The sequence below is a fragment of the Cucurbita pepo genome, chromosome 16 (genome assembly GCF_057944985.1).
Source record: "Cucurbita pepo subsp. pepo isolate OVF chromosome 16, ASM5794498v1, whole genome shotgun sequence".
In the NCBI taxonomy this organism is placed as follows: domain Eukaryota; kingdom Viridiplantae; phylum Streptophyta; class Magnoliopsida; order Cucurbitales; family Cucurbitaceae; genus Cucurbita; species Cucurbita pepo.
This window is the reverse complement of record NC_141813.1, coordinates 8881035-8903610: the sequence shown is the minus strand read 5'-3', so window position 1 is coordinate 8903610 and position 22576 is coordinate 8881035. Positions and strand designations below refer to the sequence as shown.

Sequence of the window (22576 nt, the reverse complement as noted above, 5' to 3'; positions counted from 1 at the left end):
ATGACAAAAATGGACAATGTCTGCAAGCACTGGGCTTGGACTTTTACAAATGCTAACAGAGCTAGTCACTAGACGATGTGCCAGTGAGGATACTTGGCCCTCAGAAGGGGTCGATCATGAGATCCCACATCGATTAGATGGTGAAGAAACATTTCTTATAAGGGTCTGAAAACCTCTCCCTAATAGATGTGGTTTCAAACCGTGAGGATGATAACGAGACGTAACGAACCAAAGTAGACAATATCAACTAATAGAGGTCATGGATTGCGATAAAATGATCGGCTGGAATAGCTCAGTTGGTTAGAGCGTGTGGCTGTTAACCACAAGGTCGGAGGTTCAACCCCTCCTTCTAGCGATGGGATTGAACAATACCTTACTACAATCCTGTTTTTAGTGCGTCTTCTCCCTAGTACAAATTTTCAATCAACTTCGGTTTGTGATGGTCTTGTGTACGAGAACTAACCAAATCATGTTTTGACGCTTCTAAAAAATACTGGTGACTACAATTGATATCCACCATGATATGTTACGAAGTTCCATTTCGTAACTTTGAAAAGTTGAAATCTACTAAGTTCAATGATCATTATCATGATAACGAATGATTCTTTCGACCCAAGCCCATCATCATCAAAGAGTTGTGATGAATATTATCCACTTGGCACACGTTTTGCCCAATCACATTTGGATGTCAGAAGTGGGATTTGAACCCACGCCCTCTTACGAGGACCTGAACTTGAGTCTGGCGCCTTAGACCACTCGGCCATCCTGACTACTTATTGTGCATTCCAGGATTGGTTTGAGAGGGGATTTAGCATTCCGTATATGGGTGTGCAAATGTCTCGCTAGTAGCCGCGTTTTAAAACTGTGAGGCTGAAGACGATACCAACGGATCAAAATAGATAATATCTACTCGCTGTTGGAGAGAGGAAGGAAACAATCCTAATACGGGTGCGAAAACCTCACCCTAATAGGCACGTTTTTAAAAGTGTGAGGCTGATGGCAATACCCAATGACAAAAATGGACAATGTCTGCAAGCACTAGGCTTGGACTTTTACAAATGCTAACAGAGCTAGTCACTAGACGATGTGCCAGTGAGGACACTTGGCCCTCAGAAGGGGTCGATAGTGAGATCCCACATCGATTAGATGGTGAAGAAACATTTCTTATAAGGGTCTGAAAACCTCTCCCTAATAGATGTGGTTTCAAACCGTGAGGATGATAACGAGACGTAACGAACCAAAGTAGACAATATCAACTAATAGAGGTCATGGATTGCGATAAAATGATTGGCTGGAATAGCTCAGTTGGTTAGAGCATGTGGCTGTTAACCACAAAGTCGGAGGTTCAACCCCTCCTTCTAGTGATGGGATTGAACAATACCTTACTACAATCCTGTTTTTAGTGCGTCTTCTCCCTAGTACAAATTTTCAATCAACTTCGGTTTGTGATGGTCTTGTGTCCGAGAACTAACCAAATCATGTTTTGACGCTTCTAAAAAATACTGGTGACTTCAATTGATATCCACCATGATATGTTACGAAGTTCCATTTCGTAACTTTGAAAAGTTGAAATCTACTAAGTTCCATGATCATTATCATGATAACGAATGATTCTTTCGACCCAAGCCCATCATCATCAAAATAGTTGTGATAGATATTATCCACTTTGGCACACGTTTTGCCCAATCACATTTGGATGTCAGAAGTGGGATTTGAACCCACGCCCTCTTACGAGGACCAGAACTTGAGTCTGGCGCCTTAGACCACTCGGCCATCCTGACTACTTATTGTGCATTCCAGGATTGGTTTGAGAGGGGATTTAGCATTCCGTATATGGGTGTGCAAATGTCTCGCTAGTAGACGCGTTTTAAAACTGTGAGGCTGAAGACGATACGAACGGATCAAAATAGATAATATCTACTCGCTGTTGGAGAGAGGAAGGAAACAATCCTAATACGGGTGCGAAAACCTCACCCTAATAGGCACGTTTTTAAAAGTGTGAGGCTGATGGCAATACCCAATGACAAAAATGGACAATGTCTGCAAGCACTGGGCTTGGACTTTTACAAATGCTAACAGAGCTAGTCACTAGACGATGTGCCAGTGAGGACACTTGGCCCTCAGAAGGGGTCGATAGTGAGATCCCACATCGATTAGATGGTGAAGAAACATTTCTTATAAGGGTCTGAAAACCTCTCCCTAATAGATGTGGTTTCAAACCGTGAGGATGATAACGAGACGTAACGAACCAAAGTAGACAATATCAACTAATAGAGGTCATGGATTGCAATAAAATGATCGGCTGGAATAGCTCAGTTGGTTAGAGCGTGTGGCTGTTAACCACAAGGTCGGAGGTTCAACCCCTCCTTCTAGCGATGGGATTGAACAATACCTTACTACAATCCTGTTTTTAGTGCGTCTTCTCCCTAGTACAAATTTTCAATCAACTTTGGTCTTGTGTACGAGAACACTAACCAAATCATGTTTTGACGCTTCTAAAAAATACTGGTGACTTCAATTGATATCCACCATGATATGTTACGAAGTTCCATTTCGTAACTTTGAAAAGTTGATAACGAATGATTCTTTCGACCCAAGCCCATCATCATCAAAATAGTTGTGATGGATATTATCCACTTTGGCACACGTTTTGCCCAATCACATTTGGATGTCAGAAGTGGGATTTGAACCCACGCCCTCTTACGAGGACCAGAACTTGAGTCTGGCGCCTTAGACCACTCGGCCATCCTGACTACTTATTGTGCATTCCAGGATTGGTTTGAGAGGGGATTTAGCATTCCGTATATGGGTGTGCAAATGTCTCGCTAGTAGCCGCGTTTTAAAACTGTGAGGCTGAAGACGATACCAACGGATCAAAATAGATAATATCTACTCGCTGTTGGAGAGAGGAAGGAAACAATCCTAATACGGGTGCGAAAACCTCACCCTAATAGGCACGTTTTTAAAAGTGTGAGGCTGATGGCAATACCGAATGACAAAAATGGACAATGTTTGCAAGCACTGGGCTTGGACTTTTACAAATGCTAACAGAGCTAGTCACTAGACGATGTGCCAGTGAGGACACTTGGCCCTCAGAAGGGGTCGATAGTGAGATCCCACATCGATTAGATGGTGAAGAAACATTTCTTATAAGGGTCTGAAAACCTCTCCCTAATAGATGTGGTTTCAAACCGTGAGGATGATAACGAGACGTAACGAACCAAAGTAGACAATATCAACTAATAGAGGTCATGGATTGCGATAAAATGATTGGCTGGAATAGCTCAGTTGGTTAGAGCGTGTGGCTGTTAACCACAAGGTCGAAGGTTCAACCCCTCCTTCTAGCGATGGGATTGAACAATACCTTACTACAATCCTGTTTTTAGTGCGTCTTCTCCCTAGTACAAATTTTCAATCAACTTCGGTTTGTGATGGTCTTGTGTACGAGAACTAACCAAATCATGTTTTGACGCTTCTAAAAAATACTGGTGACTACAATTGATATCCACCATGATATGTTACGAAGTTCCATTTCGTAACTTTGAAAAGTTTAAATCTACTAAGTTCAATGGTCATTATCATGATAACGAATGATTCTTTCGACCAAAGCCCATCATCATCATGATAGTTGTGATGGATATTAGAAGTGGGATTTGAACGCACGCCCTCTTACGAGGACCAGAACTTGAGTCTGGCGCCTTAGACCACTCGGCCATCCTGACTACTCATTGTGCATTCCAGGATTGGTTTGAGAGGGGATTTAGCATTCCGTATATGGGTGTGTAAATGTCTCGCTAGTAGGCGCGTTTTAAAACTGTGAGGCTGAAGACGATACCAACGAATTAAAATAGATAATATCTCGCTGTTGGAGAGAGGAAGGAAACAATCCTAATACGGGTGCGAAAACCTTACCCTAATAGGCACGTTTTTAAAAGTGTGAGGCTGATGGCAATACCCAATGACAAAAATGGACAATGTCTGCAAGCACTGGGCTTGGACTTTTACAAATGCTAACAGAGCTTGTCACTAGACGATGTGCAAGTGAGGACACTTGGCCCTCAGAAGGGGTCGATCATGAGATCTCACATCGATTAGATGGTGAAGAAACATTTCTTATAAGGGTCTGAAAACCTCTCCCTAATAGATGTGGTTTCAAACCGTGAGGATGATAACGAGACGTAACGAACCAAAGTAGACAATATCAACTAATAGAGGTCATGGATTGCGATAAAATGATTGGTTGGAATAGCTCAGTTGGTTAGAGTGTGTGGCTGTTAACCACAAGTTCGGAGGTTCAACCCCTCCTTCTAGCGATGGGATTGAACAATACCTTACTACAATCCTGTTTTTAGTGTGTCTTCTCCCTAGTACAAATTTTCAATCAACTTCGGTTTGTGATGGTCTTGTGTACGAGAACTAACCAAATCATGTTTTGACGCTTCTAAAAAATACTAGTGACTTCAATTGATATCCACCATGATATGTTACGAAGTTCCATTTCGTAACTTTGAAAAGTTGAAATCTACTAAGTTCAATGGTCATTTTCATGAGAACGAATGATTCTTTTGACCCAAGCCCATCATCATCCCATCATCATTATTGATGATGATGGATATTATCCACTTTGGCAAACGTTTTGCCCAATCACATTTGGATGTCAAAAGTGGGATTTGAACCCACGCCCTCTTACGAGGACCAGAACTTGAGTCTGGCGCCTTAGACCACTCGGCCATCCTGACTACTTATTGTGCATTCCAGGATTGGTTTGAGAGGGGATTTAGGATTCCGTATATAGGTGTGTAAATGTCTCGCTAGTAGGCACGTTTTAAAACTGTGAGGCTGAAGACGATACGAACGGATCAAAATAGATAATATCTACTCGCTGTTGGAGAGAGGAAGGAAACAATCCTAATACGGGTGCGAAAACCTCACCCTAATAGGTACGTTTTTAAAAGTGTGAGGCTGATGGCAATACCCAATGACAAAAATGGACAATGTCTGCAAGCACTAGGCTTGGACTTTTACAAATGCTAACAGAGCTAGTCACTAGACGATGTGCCAGTGAGGACACTTGGCCCTCAGAAGGGGTCGATAGTGAGATCCCACATCGATTAGATGGTGAAGAAACATTTCTTATAAGGGTCTGAAAACCTCTCCCTAATAGATGTGGTTTCAACCCGTGAGGATGATAACGAGACGTAACGAACCAAAGTAGACAATATCAACTAATAGAGGTCATGGATTGCAATAAAATGATTGGCTGGAATAGCTCAGTTGGTTAGAGCGTGTGGCTGTTAACCACAAGGTTGGGAGGTTCAACCCCTCCTTTTAGTGATGGGATTGAAGCATAACTTACTACAATCCTATGAGAAGTAACCACCAAATCATGTTTTGACACTTTTAAAAAACACTAGCCCCCCCCCCCCCATCATCATCACATAGTTGTGATAGATATTATCCACTTTGACACCCGTTTTTCCTAACAACATATGGATGTCAGAAGTGGGATTTGAACCCACGCCCTCGTCACAATTTGTCTTCCAACATATCATGTCTTCCAACATATCATATCATAAAGCATGTCACAATTTGTATTGTATTATCAATTATATTACATAATAACATATATCATATCATTCACATATCATTTTAAGAACATGCCTTCAAGCGTACTATATCATAGCATATATCATATCATTCACATATCATATTGTAAATATATTATTTTATAACCTTTCACATATAACAAGCATATGACACGTGCAAAGCCACAGGGCACGTGTCATCAAACATGATATAATTTATAACCGAAATGATAGTAAGGCCATGTACTTGGTTGGCCTCGGCCGACATTCTCCCTAAAATAATTACTTGAACACGTCTTTCAAATTTTATTTCTGAGCATCGTTGAGATATTTCCCATAGAACATTTGATCAATTATCTTAATAACTCTAATTTCATAATCTAAGATAACTTGAATTGAGAAATTTAGCATCCTAATGACCTTAGTCGCCTTCAGTAAGATCGAAATCAGCTTCATGATGGTTGAAAAGGTGAAAACAGTGAAAGTTTCCTTATAATGAGCCGAGAAGCTTTGTTTTGAGCTATCAGAGCCGTCGAGCCAAAGTCGAGTTAAGGCGACTGAGCTGCATAAGCATAAAGAGTCGGCGTTTACATGCGCAATATGTGTCGCTGGGAGAAGGTGACGCGTGTGCAGGTTGTCGAGTTAGCTACTGTAGGCATGCGGGTCGTGAGTTTGTTGGGCCAAATGTGCTGGGTGTCTGGACCAACGGTGTAGGCGTCTGGACTAAGACTGTAGGTGGTTGGTGTAGCGCCTGAGTTAAAAAAAAAAAATAGTCATTCTGCCCTACTATTACTTGAGGAGTCTAATTGGTTGGGTCATAAGAAGAAAGAGAAAGAAAGGAGAGAGGATAAAGAAGAAAGAAAAGAGATTAGGGTTTTGAGGTTACAGGAGAAGATCTGACCGAAAATCGACGTTGGAGGTCTAAGAATCCTCAACCTAGACCTTCAGTAGTCCGAGGCAAGATGCTCTCACGAATTGCACCTTTCTATTTTGTAAAAAATGTCCAAGAACTTAAGGTTAGTCCACAAATGTCTAGATCGAGATGTTTATTGAGATTTTCGTGTGTTAGCGGCGTTTTTGTGTTGATTCTTGGACTTTTACCCTCAGAAGTGTGATCTTCGCAATTTTCGGAGAGAAGGCGGCCAAGATTCGGGTTCGACTCAGAGTTTCAAGAAAACACGATTTTTAGTAAGAACTCATGTTTTTCTCCAAATTCGAACTCGAATATTATGACCAATGATTATAAAAAAAATAAGAAAAATCATATTGAGGGAGTAGAATATGAGATCTACAATGTTCGTGTTGATTTGGATTACAGATTGGAAGATAAAAAAATTCAAAGAAAATAGATCAAAAACGCGAAACACCTAACAATTTAGAAATTGAAGCACACGAAGGAGAGAGAAGAAACATCACCACGCGTCGGCTGGCATATGGAGGAGCGCGGCGGAATCGACGAGCGACACATGGCGACTACCAACTGCAGAGACGTGTCTCACACGCTAGCAGACACACAACAATGCGCGGATTCAGGTCAACCCGTGTCTGAACCAACGACCCGCGTCACGCGACCTGATACGTATTTGAAAACTCGCCCCGATGCGACTGGTCCGACCCGACCCTCAAGACTCACGACTGCGCAGGATTGTACACGTGGGAACGCACACGTGGAAACCACGCGTAGTAACGTGTTAGTCGCGCGTGTAGGCGCGTGAGTCATCATTTTTCCTTCCATTCGACCCCCATTTGCTTGTCTTCGACCCGATGTCGCTACTGACCCTATTATTATGTGAAATAGGACATGCTAAGGAAATTCTATAATTTTTGGAACCCTCTCCGTCAAGAAACTCATGCTTGGGAAGACACACATCAAACAAGTAAGTAGCCATTTCGATTCCTACGAGCAGTACTTGTAGGAACCGCTTGGAATAAGCATGCATGCTATCATACCTATAAATTTAGCTAGCCAACCTAGCATATTAGCATGGAAATCATAGAAATGAATTAATTAAAGAAATCAATGGAATCTAGATATGCATGACTATGAGATTTGTTTAGACTGAGAATGTGACATTGTAGGTATGCATCAGGAGGAAGGGAAAACTTGTGAAATCTGCGCTCCGAGTAAAGACGGACATTATCTTCCGTTGAACATGTTTGTTAATATTGCATGAACTATTGCATGTTAACTCTAGTGCATGATTCCTTGTGTTATCTTTCTTGCTGAATAGGGAGGAACTACTAGCTTAGAATAGGGCGCTTGAGACTATGTAGGCTAGACAGAACCCTAGATTGGGATACCTTTAGAATACCGTGCATATAGACCTGCGAAATGATTAACAGTAGATCCAGAACCCAAAATTCCAAACAACGACAAGTTTGTAAGACCTTGCACGTGAATCTTAGAGATGAATGAATCCAAGTCTAAGCCACCAAGAGTCCGCCCTAGAAAGACTAGTAGGACACCACGGTAACTATAGATAGCCTGATAGAGTTGAGTAGTGTGCATAGTGTCACTAGAACCTCCACTTCCCTCTCTGCTCCAATACCGTACCGTCGAGACAGAACTCCGATACTGAGATCGTCGAGCTAGGCAGATCCGGACAGGGAAGTGTGAGAGGTGCCCTAACCTAGTGGTGATAACTAAGGGGTCTTCTAAATAGGACTCTTGGTTCGTAGAAACCTATCCCTGAGTGGGGGAACATGGAACCACGTAGGATGAATAATAGCTGACCAGCTCACAGGGGATCACAACCCTCAATTTTAGTGGATGTATGGTCTTGTGGGAGGGTTGTCAGCTAACCTCCATGGATGATGTTCAGAAAGAGTTACTTATTCAGATTCAACCATATGATCCCCTTAGATTTACTTGTGAGGTCGCGCCTCACCTCAAGACACTAATCATTCCATTGGATAAGATGGGCAAGCCTCTTAAGATACAGAAAAGAGAGTTGCAGCTTAGTTTGCACTCACTAGAACCCTGAGATAAGACCATGGATACCTGCTAAGATAAGGATGCGGAAAGAGCCTACAAGTAGATTGCTTACTGAGTATATTTTTATACTCACCCCATTTTCCCCTTTTTTTTCAGGTACAAGTTGAGATGGGGAAGTGTTCAAGAGCTGCACTATCACAGAGGGGTGTCGTTTTGGAGCATCAGTCCGTTTGTATTTGGAGTCTTTTGTATTTTTTTTTTATATTTGTATTTATCATTTGAAGAGGAATTCTTAGGCCTTAGAAAGCACTGCTTGGTGGAAGGTCATGGGTCACTTTGTACATGATTAGAGTATTACCTAGCATTCTTGAGTTTCTTAGTTTGGGACCTTAGGTCCCTCATCCTTGAGTGGTACCTAGCATTCTTCTTACATAGGTAGTTGTAAAGCTTGTGTGGTGTTGTTCTTGGTTCTAAATCTTGTAAGTTTTTAAGGTCCATAATTTCTTGAGGTGTAAGTTGTAACTTTCATTTGTAACCATATGAACCCTTCTCAGCGTGAGTCGTTCTAGAAGGTCCTAGATTCCTAGGAGTTCTTTAGAGGGTTCTAGAAGAGTCTTGATTCTTGTTGTGTTTCTTGGGTCTTGACTTGGTTTAGGTTCCAAACATGCTCCAATCAACTTGAAGTCTCAAACATATCTTCATATCCTTAAGAATAGACCTTATAAGAATTATCAAATCAAGCATGTATAGACCTCGAATTATCATAAGTAGTCCTAGGGGCATTTTGGTCATTTTACCCCTAATTCTTGGTTTTGCTACTTAACGAGTTCCAATGGTTTTCAAACTTCACCACATCATCAAGAATCATAAATAAGATCAACTTCAGAGTTTCATAGTATTTGGAGGTCATCTAGGTCATCAACCATAGGTAGATATCCTTAGGGGCATTATGGTCATTTTTCACCATTTCTTGGTTTACCTACTTATCCTTATCCAATGACCACAAAATTTCATATATAGCCTCAACAATCTATAATATGCTAAGCATTAAAGTTTCATAGTCGGCGGAGTTCATTTAGTGGGTTATTTTAGTGTTACCTAATTCTAGAGCAATTTAATCAATTTAGGGCCTTAACTCCGGTTCTTTAAGTTTTTCTTTTATATATCCTTAATTCATACTTTTTTTAGGGTTCATATGGAAATCCAAGTGATTCCTACAAGTATTTCTTAACAAAAATTCCAAGGTGGCTACTTACCTCATCATCGACGTTTGGGACCTCCGTTCTTGAGCTTTCGGTATCTGAATTACCTCAAATTTCCTTACATAGACTCCTTATTGTGTCTAGTTTCTGGAACCATAAAGAGTTTTATGAGAACAGGTCCAAAAGTGGGTTAAAATTGAAAAAGATCGAGGACATGGCCGATTCAACTAAACCGGCCATGTCATCGTCTTCTTCCTTTAGACAGGAAGAAGACATGCGCAACATATAGCGCCCCTAAAACTCGCCCTCTACAGCAATGATCATGTTGTTTCTCCCCTCGATTTCTTCATGAAACTTAAAGATGGTGTTACAAGGAAGAGCTAGGAATTGATTTTATACATTCTCGTGGATTGTAGCCTAAGATATTCGCTTCCAAAGTTCGTCCAAAATATGATTTCTCGGCAAAGCAAAAACAGAGGATTTCTTATTGGGTATCCGATTCTAAGAGTTTTCAAGTCTCGATTTCTTCATGAAACCTCTTTCTTATTCTTTCCTCAAGCAACATGAATTGGTCTGGAGGAATGAAGTTGAGTGTGTGTCCCCAATTTTTGAGAATCGTCATCGGTTTCCAAGTTGGCCGAAACGCTAGAAAATCGATCTCTTGGAAGCCTTTTCTACGATGTTTCAGCTCTCGATTCCTTCAGCAAAGTTACTCAACTTCTTCCTTTGAAGCTAGAGGAATTCTTAATTTGGAGGAAAAGGGACCGTAGATAGGAATTTGAAACTTACCCCCGATTGGAGCTCAAAATGGATTTTCTTCAATTGGGCACGTTCCTGAGGTTATTTCTCTTCGTGGTCTTCTATGGAAACATTCCTTGAAGGTGCAAAAACTTATTGGGATCGTCGTTGCTCGATGAATTCTTGTGTATCCTCAGATCGGAATTTTGAGTTTTCCTTGAAGCTCTATAATGGCGGATTGGATTGGGGAAATGGTTTCTAGGCACTTTCAACACTTTATTTCTTCATAGAACTTGTGGGTAATCTTGATTAGAAATTATAGGAGTACGTTTGAAAGGAAATGGTGGGGAATTGCTCTCAAATTTAGAAAAAATCCGAGAGTAGGAGACCCAAAATCTAAACACTTATTGCCTACGATTGGGAGCTCCACCTTGCTCGATTCTTGCTCCAAACGATTCCCCAACCTCAAAATTTAGATGGGAAGCTTAAACCGACATTGAGAGCTCCAGAATCGTCGTGAATTGGAGGTTGGATTTTCTGAAAAATCCGTCAAAAAATGTCATCTCCGATCAGTGAGCTACCGACCTTGGTTTTGAATCCTAGCCGTTAGATGTGATGATCTGTGAGTGTTCTAGAATATATTTAATTTGGGAGGAGATCCAATGGCTAAGAGTTGCGATTTGATGGATTTTGTGCAGGTGGTCACTGTTGCCAGAACGACAGTTTTGTAGTTATCCATATCTTGAGGGGTAAATTATAGTATCTTAGCTATGATTCATGGTTATAGGCTTCCTAATCAAGTTATAATGTAAGTTCTTTTAAAGGCTAGTTAAATAATCTTTAATATGAATTTGTCTCGAAGGGAAGAGATCACATAGTATCATGTAGCTGATAAAGGCACTAGATCAATTCTGATATGATTATATTGATAGGTTAAATACATGTTATAGGTAGAGGGTAACAGATAAACTTTAATAGTAAACATTGTTAATGTATAGTATACATATTTTTATCGAAAGAGTTTGTTGAGCTAGGGACGTGCCCTAGGTGTATGCTATATCCAATGCTATCAAGTTGTTATACAAAAACACCTCATTGCAGTTTTAGAGCCTTCAAGACTAACATTTCTATATGATTTTTGTTGTCTCTTCCTTATAATGGGTTTTGAATATAAAAAATAGTTTTTTAGTCTAACCTAAATAAATATTATAAATTGAATACAACAAATAAGAGTATCGTTCTCGTCTCAATTTTTTTTCGCGTCGTTCGAACAAAAATTGAATGTGTATCAATATGTTAATATTTTGTACATAGAGTCGCTATTTGATATATAATCTTCCATTTTTTTTTTATAGATAGAAAAAACCTCATCTTATAGAGATGAATTTATTACCTCCAAGAAGTTCCTTATCTTATCGATCGATCTCCGTAGTCAAGAAGTTCCTTCAAGCTATTCTCCTAAGATTCATGCAAATTGTTACCTCCATCGAGCAGTTCGGCAACCTTAAGAACATGTTAGTTGAGAAGGTCTTTATTCATCTTAAGGTTCATGAGGAGACACTTTTTGGTTATGAAGACCGAGGAGGAGAAACACCTCTTACTCACATATGTGGAGTGGCTCGCACAGATGAAAAGGAATGATGTGGTTGACTCTTCTTTTTCAAGTACGAGGGGATGTGGTAGCTATAACAAGAAAAACAAAGGACGTGGACGTGGTCGTAGACATGGATGCGGATGTGGTGGCAGAGGAGGCCTTGACAATAGCTCACAAACCCATGATAATTCCAACCCTTAGAAGAACAATAGTATGATCAAGTGTTACTCTTGTGGAAAATGTGGGCACTATGTAGTAGAGTGTTGTACGAAGATGTGCGATGTGGAGGGAAACCTCTCACACTCACCCGGATCAAGAGCCCATACTGATGTTAGTTGAGAAGATGCCCAACCTGTTGATTCTCAATGAAGAGAAGTGTTAGGTTATGGAGTCTGCTCTCTTATTTATAGCTTGGTCAACGGCTATATTCGGTAAAGCTATATTTGGTAAAGCTATATCCGGTAAAACTATATATGGTAAATAGTTATATATAGTAGATAGTTAAATCTGGTAAAGCTATATATAGTAAACAACTATATATAGTAGATGGTTAAATCTGGTAAAGCTATATATAGTAAACTGAACTATATATATATCCCGTCCGGTAGAGCTTTGAAAATGTACTTTTTCGATTCTCTCTATTCTCTCTTATACATACTCATCAATACAAATTCTTTTAGCTAGAGTTCTTCTTGCAATTTTCTCTATCCTCTTCTTTGTGTTCATCTAGATCGAGTGTGGGCGTTGTTGTGCGATCCTAACAAGAAGGTTATGGTGAACCTTCTCACAAAAGAAGAAGATTGAGTGGAGACCAACATGTGGTACCTTGACAATGGAGCAAGCTACCACTTGACCAGAGATCGAACAAAATTCAAGGAGCTTGATGAGAAGTCATTGGAAATGTGAAGTTTGGCGATGGATCAATTGTATTGATCTATGACAAAGGATCCATCTTGTTCCAGTGTAAGAATGGTGACCAATGTTTACTGACCAAGGTATACTATATCCCAAACTTGAAGAGTAACATTATCAGTCTTAGTCAGAGGACGGAAGGAGGAAGCAAAGTGGAGTTAGCTGGCTCGTCCCTCAAGATGTTCGACAGAAATGGAACCTTGTTGATGAAGATAAAACGATTGCATAACCGCTTGTATAGGATGTTATTAGAGTCCAGCCAGCCCACCTCTCTATAGATGAAACTTGCAGACCCCAGCTTGGCATGCAAGACTTGGGCACGTGAACTTTCAAACGCTCAAAATGATGGGAAAGAAGAAGATGGCTATGAGGCTACCCAAAATCATACATCCAAACAAGCTATGTGAACGTTGCCTAGTCTCCAAACAAGTAAGACCATTTTTCCCAACTCAAACAAGTTTCTGTACTGAGTGACCGCTGCAATTGGTTCATGCAGATTTGTGTGGTCTGATCACCCCATCATCATTGGGGGTAATAAGTATTTTCTTTTACTTGTTGACGATTATAGTCATTGGATGTGGGTGTACATGCTCAAAGAAAAAGGAGAATCTTTGTTAAAGAAATTCAAAAGATTCGTTGAAAAGAGGTATGATCTCAAGTTGAAAACCTTGCGCACTAACCGAGATGGCGAGTTCTTATCCCAGAAGTTCTCAAATTTTTGCGAGGAGGAAGGTATCAAATGTCAACTCACTGCCCTGTACACTCTACAACAAAACGATGTGGTCGAACGAAGAAATCACACCATAATGAACACTGCAAGAAGCTTACTCAAGAGCGTGCAAGTCTTGGCAATTTTTTGGGCGAGGCAATACGAAATGCGGTTTATCTTCTAAATCGTTTACGGACAAAGGCACTGCACACTTGCATCCCCTATGAAGCATGGTTCGACAAGACACCTCACTTCGAGTACCTAAGATTCTTTGGTTGTAAAACATATGTTAAGTCTGCAAAGCCATATATAAAAAAGCTTGATAAAGAAAGCCAAAAGATGGTGTACTTTGGCGTAGAGAATGGAACCAAGACACATAGGTTATATGGTCCGCAAAATGAGAAAATTCATGGAAGTAGAGATGTCGTATTCGAAGAAGAGAAGAAGTGGGATTGGTGCAGCGTTAGCGATAACAAGCAGACTGTTACAGAGTTCATTACTCTGGGAAGAAGAGAGAGACACGACAGAGCTAGAAAGTGCCCCTAAAGCAACACCAAAAAATCTATACATGTTATCATCGGTGACATCTGCTATCTTTTGACTAAGCAGCTCGCTGCCGGTGAGAACAAGAAGAAAATAACAAAAAGCGCAAGAGAACGAAAACCTTGGACTTTGTTGTTGCTAAAAACCGGTACATTTATTCTTCAATTGATTGCAATATTTAAATAACAAACCTAGACTAAAAATGGCAGAAGTGGCTAACTGAATTTGCGTCACTTTACCCTCTAAAAATGGCCAAAGTGGCCAACTGAATTTTCGCCACTCCACTAGACGTGGGCAAGTTCTTCGCACAGGCTTTATCTAACAATCTTCTCTTAAAACCTGTGGTATATCCTACCTTATTGTTTGCACTCCTATCTTTGAGCGTAGTTCCTCAAATTTCACCCGCGTTAGAGACTTGGTGAGGTTGTCTCCAAGCTGTTCCTCTTTTCGGATGAAGTCAATCTTGACAAGCTCTTGATCTCCAAACTCCCGGATGTAGTGGAATCTGATCTCTATGTGCTTGCTCCGGTCGTGCAAAATTAGATTTTTTATTAAGGAAATCGTAGTCTTGTTGTCCACGTACAGTATTGGTGGATCGCTTTCTCTTCCGATTAGCTCCTCCACCAGCCGCGCAAGCTAGACCCCCTATGTGGCCTCCATCGAAGCGGCGATGTACTCTACTTTGCAAGATGACAGAGCAACTACCTTCTGTTGAGTTGATTGCCAGCAAATCGGCCCGCGTGAGAGGAAGTAAATCATCCCACTGGTTCTCTTACAATCATCAACATCATCGGCCATGTCACTATCACTGTAGCTGACCAGCTCAAGCTTCTTCCTTCCTCTCCCTGCACAATATCTCGCACCCCAGGCTCTTGTTCTGGCCACATAGCACAGGATGCGCTTGACAGCCCCAAGATCCTCCTCCCTTAGTGCGTCCATAAACCTACTCACGTATCCAATGGAATAGGCGAGGTTAGGACGTGTGTTTACCAAATAACACAGACTCCCGACAATGTTGCGGTAATTGGTGGTGTCGACCGCTGGCATAGTGCCGGCCTTCATTAGCTGGAGCCAGGCTTCCATTGATGTCCTCGTTGGGTTACTATCTGCTAGCCCAGTTGTGTCCAGTAGCTTCTTCGCGTACGCACCTTGACAATGGTGATGCCGGTAGTACTCTGCTACACTTTGATGTTGAGGTAGTAGCTGAGCGCGCCAAGGTCGCTCATCTTGAAGGTCTTTAACATCTCCCTCTTGAATCTTCCACAAACTTCTATATCGCCTCCAGTGATTATGAGATTGTCAATGTACACTCTCACGATCAGCCGCTGCTCGCCGTGGTCACGCTCTACATCCCATGCTCAGAGGCATAACGCTTGAACTTGAGTGACAACAAGGTACTATCGAGCTTCTTGTTCCAGGGTCGTGGTGCTTGCCGAAACCGGTAGAGCACCTTGTGTAGATGCAGTACCTTGTCAGGGTTGTTGTTATTGATGAAGCCAGATGGTTATCAGACGTAGACGGTCTCCTTCAGCTCTCCGTTGAGGAAAGCGAACTTCACATCCATGTGGTGGACCTCCCAAGAGTGATGTCCCGCGATCGCCAGCAACAGGCCGATGGATAACAACCTTGCCACCAGCGTGAACACCTCTTCGAAGTCCATCCCTTGCTTCTAGACGTAGCCCTTCGCCACCAGACGGGTCTTGTACTTCACAACTTCTCCCTCTTCATTACGCTTCAGCTTGAACACAAATTTGAGCCCTATGGCTCGATGTCCTGACGACATTTCCTCCAGACTCTACGTCTTGTTATCAGTGATGGATGTCATCTCTTCCTACATTGCCTTCAGCTAGCACAGGTTTTTCTTTGCTTCAGGGAGAGAGTTTAGTTCATTCGTTCTGATGGCGTGCAATTCGACACCTCTTCTTCGAGCTCGCGCGCCACTAGACCATCATCGTGATCGGCATCTAGCATCGAATCCACAGTATGCGGTGCTGTGAACTCCATGGGTTTAGGGGGCGCATCAGGAGTTGCGGCCGGTGTTGGTGTAGGCGTGCCTAGTGCAGCTGTTTGCGGTGTTGAGAGTGCCCGGTGCTGTGCTCCTTCTTCTCTTGTTTCGGTAATGAAGTACTCCACTGTGAATTGTTCTGGGTTCTGGTATGCCTCGACCATGTCGTTCCACTGCCAGAAGGTGTTCTCGTTGAAGACAACATCGAGCAACACGTGAGCTCGTTCACCCGTAGGATTATAGAGCTTGTATGTCCTTCTCTTGGGTTTGTAGCCGATGAAGACGACCTTCAGCCCCCTGAGATCGAGCTTGGCAAGGTGGGGATGCATGATCTTCATGTACGCGAAGTAGTTGAGCCTCGCAAAACAATGAAATCGAGTCGATGACATGTTGAAGTCCAGTCGGGAATCGTCGAGTCGAGTAAAGATTACACGCACGCATGCGCTGAGGACTACACGGCTGTCGAGTCATAAACTTAGGTTATGGTTCGCATGTATGGGTTGCGTGACATTAGACCAAAATAAATGGTTTTGTGTTTGGGCCGTAATTTCTAAGTGGATTGGAGTGGGCTGCAGACTGGGTTTGGTACTTGTAAGCCAAGGCTGGAGTCGTGGGTTTGAAACATGAATCTGAATCCAAATAACTGGCCCGTCAACCCATCTTCTTCACCTGAAAACAGATAAAAAATCCTTGCGATTCCCTTCTCTTTTTTTCGACGAGAATACTAATGATTCCAACGACATTCTTTCATGCCTCCATAAGGGTTTGCCTTCTGAAGGTTGGTACAACACTTTCGAAATACCCTTATGTTTTTAACCCAAAAAATCAACATTGAATACAAAGATCTTTGCGAAATAGAAACCCACGATTTTCTTCTCAAAACCCTCGCTGTTTTCTTTCTCGATCTCAGTTGAAAAGTACAGAAAACCAAAACGATCAAATGACTGTTAGGAGGTTTGATCATAGCGAAATTTAAAGGGTTTGGGGAATAGTTTTGAATATGAAATAAATGCCTAGTCGAAAATCGCATGATTTTCGGCGAGATTAAATGCTATTTTTTTTTCTTAAAATAGAATCGTTAACTGTCATAACTTCTCATAAAAACTCAGATCGGCTTGGTTTCTTCACCAAAATCGTAGAGTTTTACTCCGTCTATAAAAAGACATTTTTTTTCTTGTAATTTTAAATCAACCACATACAAATATATTTACAACTAAAATTGGACGGTTACATGTTCTTACCGTAACATGAGGCTCCACCGATACTCCAACTTTCAGCTTGAATCTTTTCAAAGTTTCTTCATAAAACTTGCATAGCATCACTTATAGATCAACATATCAAAAAACTCAGACCAAAACTTGTTGTGCGCCGAAAGCGGAACAAATGTACTCACAACACCAAAGTTACTCAAGACATACAATGTGACACCCAAAACTTGATGATTTCAACAGCAGAAAGAATGACATTATTTAGCCTTCTGCTAAACCTAAAAATATAAGCTAAACTAACAAGCCTAAAAATATTAGCAAGACCTTGAGAATAGGTCCTGGTCCTAAAGAATAGGACTTATGAACAGTGTACAACAATCTCCACCTTGTCATAAGATCTCCAAGTTGATAGCTGATTTGGTTGCTATCACGTCAACACATTATTCCTTCCTTCCGATGTTGATGAAATCCAAACAATGCCAGAACTTTTCACGAGCGATCACCTTTGTCAAATAAAGTGAAAACAGACATCAATATGTTTTGTACGAGCATGATGGACTTGATTTTTTGACAAGCAAATAAAGCTCTGGCTATCACAAAACACATCTATATGTTCCTGCAAAATACCTAAGTCATTGATCAAACCATGCATCCAAATAGCTTATTTAAAAGCTTCCATTACTGCCATATACTCTGCTTCGGTGGTAGACAATGCAACAGTAGACTGCAATGTTGAACGCCAACAAACAGGTCCACCAGCCATAGTAAATAAATAACCCGTAGTAGATCGTCGCCTATCCAAATCACCAGCATAATCAGAATCCACATAACTAGCTACACAATTGTCAAGATTAAACATTTCTTGTTTTTAAAACTTAATACCAACATCAATAGTGCCAAGAATGTACCTAAGAATCCATTTGACAGCCTGCCAATGCTCTTTACCAGGATTATTCATATAACGACTCACCATGCTTACTGCGTGTGAAAGATCAGGTCGAGTACACACCATAGCATACATCAACGCACCAACAGCATTTGTATAAGGAATATTCTCCATATACCTTTTGTCATCGTCAGAACTTGGACACATGGAAGCACTAAGCTTGAAATGAGGAGCAAGTGGAGTACTAACGAGTTTGGTTGAATTATTCAAACTAAATCTTGTTAATACCTTGCGTAGATATTGAGACTGAGTCAACCAGACTGTACCTTTTTTCCGATCTCGCTCTATCTCCATTCCAAGTATTTTCTTTGCATTGCCTAAGTCTTTCATTTCAAATGTTTTAGAAAGCTGATCTTTGAGCTTATAAATCTCCACCTGTCTCTTTGAAGCAATTAACATATCATCAACATATAAGAGCAAATAGATAAACGATCCATCATCGAGACACCGATAATACACACAATGGTCAAATTGACTATGAGTATACATATGCTCTACCATGAAATGATCCAACCTTTTATACCATTGACGAGGGGATTGTTTCAGCCCATACAAAAATTTCTTCAATCTGCATACTAAATGTTGCTGTCCAACTACTCGGAAACCAACCGGTTGCGCCATATATATTTCTTCTTCCAAATCTCCATACAAAAAAGCAGTTTTTACATCGAGTTGTGCAAGCTCAAGATTAAATTGAGCAACCAAAGCCAACAAAATTCGAATGGAAGAATGTTTTACCACAGGTGAGAAAATTTCATTGTAATCAATACCTTCCTTTTGTGCGTAGCCTTTAGCCACAAGTCGAGCCTTATAACGTATACCAGAAGAGTCTTCCTTTTTTGCAAAAACCCATTTACAACCAATTTCCTTCTTACCTTTTGGAAGTTGTACCAAATCTCAAGTTTGATTTATCTCCAATGATGCTATCTCCTGATTCACAGCCTCTTGCCAGTGTAAGCTATCCGGGCTCTGAATAGCATCTTTGTAGCTGTTAGGAACTCCATCAATCAAAGAGAAAGCATATGCTATCGTATCATCAAACCTTGCAAGGTTTCGAATTACCCTTCGTGGTCTATTCTTGGCGATAGACTGAGGTTCCTCCACTCTTTCATTTGCAAGGCTTTGCTCCTCAAGGCTTGTCTCTTTCTGTTCTAAGACATCAAAGTTATTATTTACCTGATCAATAGGTTCTTCGGTAGGAGCAACCATATCAGGAGAGAACACCACCTTCTCCACCTGCTTCAATGCCTCGTCATTATTTTCAATTTTCTGCAAAAACATTCCAGACTCATCGAATGTCACATCTCGACTATTAACAATCTTACTTGTTTCTGGACACCATAACCTATAGCCCTTCACATCTTTGCTAAAGCCCATAAACTTGGCTTTTTTTGCTCTAGGATCCAGCTTTGAGTCTATCACATGATAATAAGCAGGATACCCAAACACATGCAATTTATCGTAATCACTAACAGGACTACCTGACCATACCTCAAGCGGAGTTCTCCCACCATTTCCAGAAACAGGTAAACGATTCACCAAGTGAACTGCATAACTGAGAGCCTCAGCCCAAAATGCCTTACTCAATCCTGCTTGAGACAATATGCATCAAACCTTCTCTATTAATGTATGATTCATTCTCTCAGCAACTCCATTTTGTTGTGGCTTACCAGGAACAGTGAAGTGTCGAACGATCCCTTCATCTCGGCATACTTTAAGGAATGGATCATAAGTATATTCTCCCCCATTGTCTGATCTCAGCTTTTTGATTTTCTTGTCCGTCTGATTCTCTACCATTTTCTTCCACTCTAGGAAGATTTGGAGAACCTCATTTTTGTGCCTCATGGGATACATCCATACTCTCTTCGAGTAGTCGTCAATAAAGGTGACAAACCACCTCTTTCCTCCCAATGAGACATTCTTCGTGGGACCCCATACATCAGTGTGAACATAATCCAAAATACCCTTTGTTTGGTGTATAGCTGTACCAAACTTCACATTTTTTTGTTTACCAAATATACAAGGTTCACAAAAATCAATTTTACCAGTTGTGGGACCCTTAAGGACCCCTTGGTTCACCAATGTTTGAAGCGCTTTCTCACCAGCATGCCCGAGTCGCATGTGCCATAATTTTGATATGTCTTGTTCTTTCGAACTTGCCACAGCAGCATGCCCAATTATTGTGGTTACGTTGAGGTAGTATACGCTACCTCTTCTAGTTCCTGTAATTTTCACCAAAGCTCCACGAGCTACTTTCAAATTCCCTCCTTCCAAAATGATGAGATAACCACTCACATCCAAAACGCCAAGTGAAATCAAAGTTTTCTTCAAGTCAGGGACATACCTCACATCTTTGAGTTTTCGTATAACCCCATCAAACATCTTGATTTGTACTGAGCCGATTCCCATCATCTTGCAAGTACTATCATTGCCCATATAGACAACTCCACCATTGAACTTTTTGAAGTCCAAAAACATCTCTGTTGGGACACATATGATAGGAGCACCCAGAATCAAGAATCCATTCACTCGTTTGGCTGACTGATAGGGAGATTGTCAAGGCATCATCTGTATCAGTGTCGTCATCTCTAACCACATTGGACTTCGACCCCTTCTCTTTTAAGATCGAACAATCTTTCTTCCAGTGGCCTTTCTGTCGACAATATGCACACTCATTTTTATCAAGTTTTCTCCAATTATCAGATCTACCTCTCAACTTTAATTGGGACTCTCCACATTTGTTCCTTTTCCAAGTAGAAGTCCTTCCATGAGCAGTGAGAACATTTGAGCTAGAGCCTTGATATGTCTCCTTTTCCTTCTTTCGCATCTCATTGTTTATTAAGGCATTTGAAACATCTTCAAAATCAATATTAGTGATTCCGTGTAGTAGGGTCATTACTAAAAACTCGTAGGATTCCGGCAAAGAATTAATAACAACAACGCCTTGTCCTCGTCATCAATCTTAACATCAAGATTGAGCAAATCAGTGATGATTTTGTTAAAATCATCGAAATGCTTAGCCATTGAGATACCTTCCTTGTAGTCAAAACGAAAGAGTTTCTTCTTCAAATAGAGTTTATTTTTCATACTCTTCTTCATATATTTCGCCTCAAGCTTGTCCCATAATTCTTTAGCCATGGTAACCTTCATAAATGGATATTTTTTATCCTTGCCAAGACAGGATCGAATAATTCCACAGGCTTGCAGATTTAATTTCGTTCATTCTGCTTCTGTCATGTCTTCAGGCATCTCCTCTTGGAGAGAAACATCGAGGTCTTGCATGACCAGCAAATCGCTAACTTCGCCTCGCCAAACACCAAAATTATTGGTTCCATCAAATTTCTCTACTTCGAGGTTGGAACTCCACACTCTCGATCCACGTCGTGATGATTCTGCCATTTGCAATAATTAATCTGGATGTAACTAAAAACACAATTCTTGAAAATTGATTTTCAAGAGAATAAGCACGATTGTGAGCACGTCTTTTATGACAATGTGCAACAAAACTCCCAAATAATCTCATGGATCTTTTAAAGTACGAGACTAAAAAGTTAGAAAACCTACCACATGTTCTTTCATGATTCTTGATTGTCTTGGACGATTCAAGAATCCAGAGTGCTTCTCCACAAGGTTCTGTGAAGATTTGGTAAAGAAAACCTAGCTAGAATCGAACTCCTCGAGGTTGGATAAGAATGTGTCTAATAGTTACTTCTCTTTATGTCCTCGGTTTCCTTTTCTCCCATATCCTTTATTTTTCTTTCAATTTCTTTCTTTCATTTAATTTTTGCCAATTAACTCCATTATTTTATTTAGTATAGGTTCCATAATAAGCTAGGCATATAATGACTAAAATATCCTTCAGAGTTGAATTTGATCACTTTTCTAATTTATTATTATTATTATTATTTATATCTTTTTGGAGTTTTTGAGATTTTTCTCGGTACTCTCTTCTTCTTCACTATCTTGAAGTTCAGCCTCTAAAATTCTTAATAAAATCTCGGAAGTTTAATTTAAAAAGGATAAATTGAAAAACTCAACTGTTGTTGAAATTTGGGTGTATTTAATAAAACATCATAAGACTTAATTTGGTGCATCTAATATTGTCATTTGAAGGTATGCCTACTTTGTCAAGATTGACCGAGACTTTTGGGCTCAAATTGATCCTTTGAGCTTTGTTTTTGTGTTTAAGAATGGAAATC

The 22576-nt window shown here is 40.6% G+C and overlaps 10 non-coding genes across 10 annotated transcripts; 5 read left to right on the top strand and 5 right to left on the bottom strand.

The window, feature by feature from the left end:
* Window positions 1-281: 281 nt before the first annotated feature.
* On the top strand, window positions 282-355 carry TRNAN-GUU (transfer RNA asparagine (anticodon GUU)). The gene has a single exon. It is a non-coding gene; the product is annotated as a tRNA-Asn (tRNA).
* Window positions 356-686: 331 nt separating this feature from the next.
* Window positions 687-770, bottom strand: TRNAL-CAA (transfer RNA leucine (anticodon CAA)). Its single transcript has one exon. It is a non-coding gene; the product is annotated as a tRNA-Leu (tRNA).
* Window positions 771-1290: 520 nt separating this feature from the next.
* Window positions 1291-1364, top strand: TRNAN-GUU (transfer RNA asparagine (anticodon GUU)). Its single transcript has one exon. It is a non-coding gene; the product is annotated as a tRNA-Asn (tRNA).
* Window positions 1365-1697: 333 nt separating this feature from the next.
* Window positions 1698-1781, bottom strand: TRNAL-CAA (transfer RNA leucine (anticodon CAA)). The gene has a single exon. It is a non-coding gene; the product is annotated as a tRNA-Leu (tRNA).
* Window positions 1782-2301: 520 nt separating this feature from the next.
* Window positions 2302-2375, top strand: TRNAN-GUU (transfer RNA asparagine (anticodon GUU)). Its single transcript has one exon. It is a non-coding gene; the product is annotated as a tRNA-Asn (tRNA).
* A 294-nt stretch (window positions 2376-2669) lies between these two features.
* TRNAL-CAA (transfer RNA leucine (anticodon CAA)) lies at window positions 2670-2753 on the bottom strand. The gene has a single exon. It is a non-coding gene; the product is annotated as a tRNA-Leu (tRNA).
* Window positions 2754-3273: 520 nt separating this feature from the next.
* On the top strand, window positions 3274-3347 carry TRNAN-GUU (transfer RNA asparagine (anticodon GUU)). The gene has a single exon. It is a non-coding gene; the product is annotated as a tRNA-Asn (tRNA).
* Window positions 3348-3638: 291 nt separating this feature from the next.
* On the bottom strand, window positions 3639-3722 carry TRNAL-CAA (transfer RNA leucine (anticodon CAA)). Its single transcript has one exon. It is a non-coding gene; the product is annotated as a tRNA-Leu (tRNA).
* A 517-nt stretch (window positions 3723-4239) lies between these two features.
* TRNAN-GUU (transfer RNA asparagine (anticodon GUU)) lies at window positions 4240-4313 on the top strand. The gene has a single exon. It is a non-coding gene; the product is annotated as a tRNA-Asn (tRNA).
* A 342-nt stretch (window positions 4314-4655) lies between these two features.
* TRNAL-CAA (transfer RNA leucine (anticodon CAA)) lies at window positions 4656-4739 on the bottom strand. Its single transcript has one exon. It is a non-coding gene; the product is annotated as a tRNA-Leu (tRNA).
* Between the last annotated feature and the right edge of the window lie 17837 nt (window positions 4740-22576).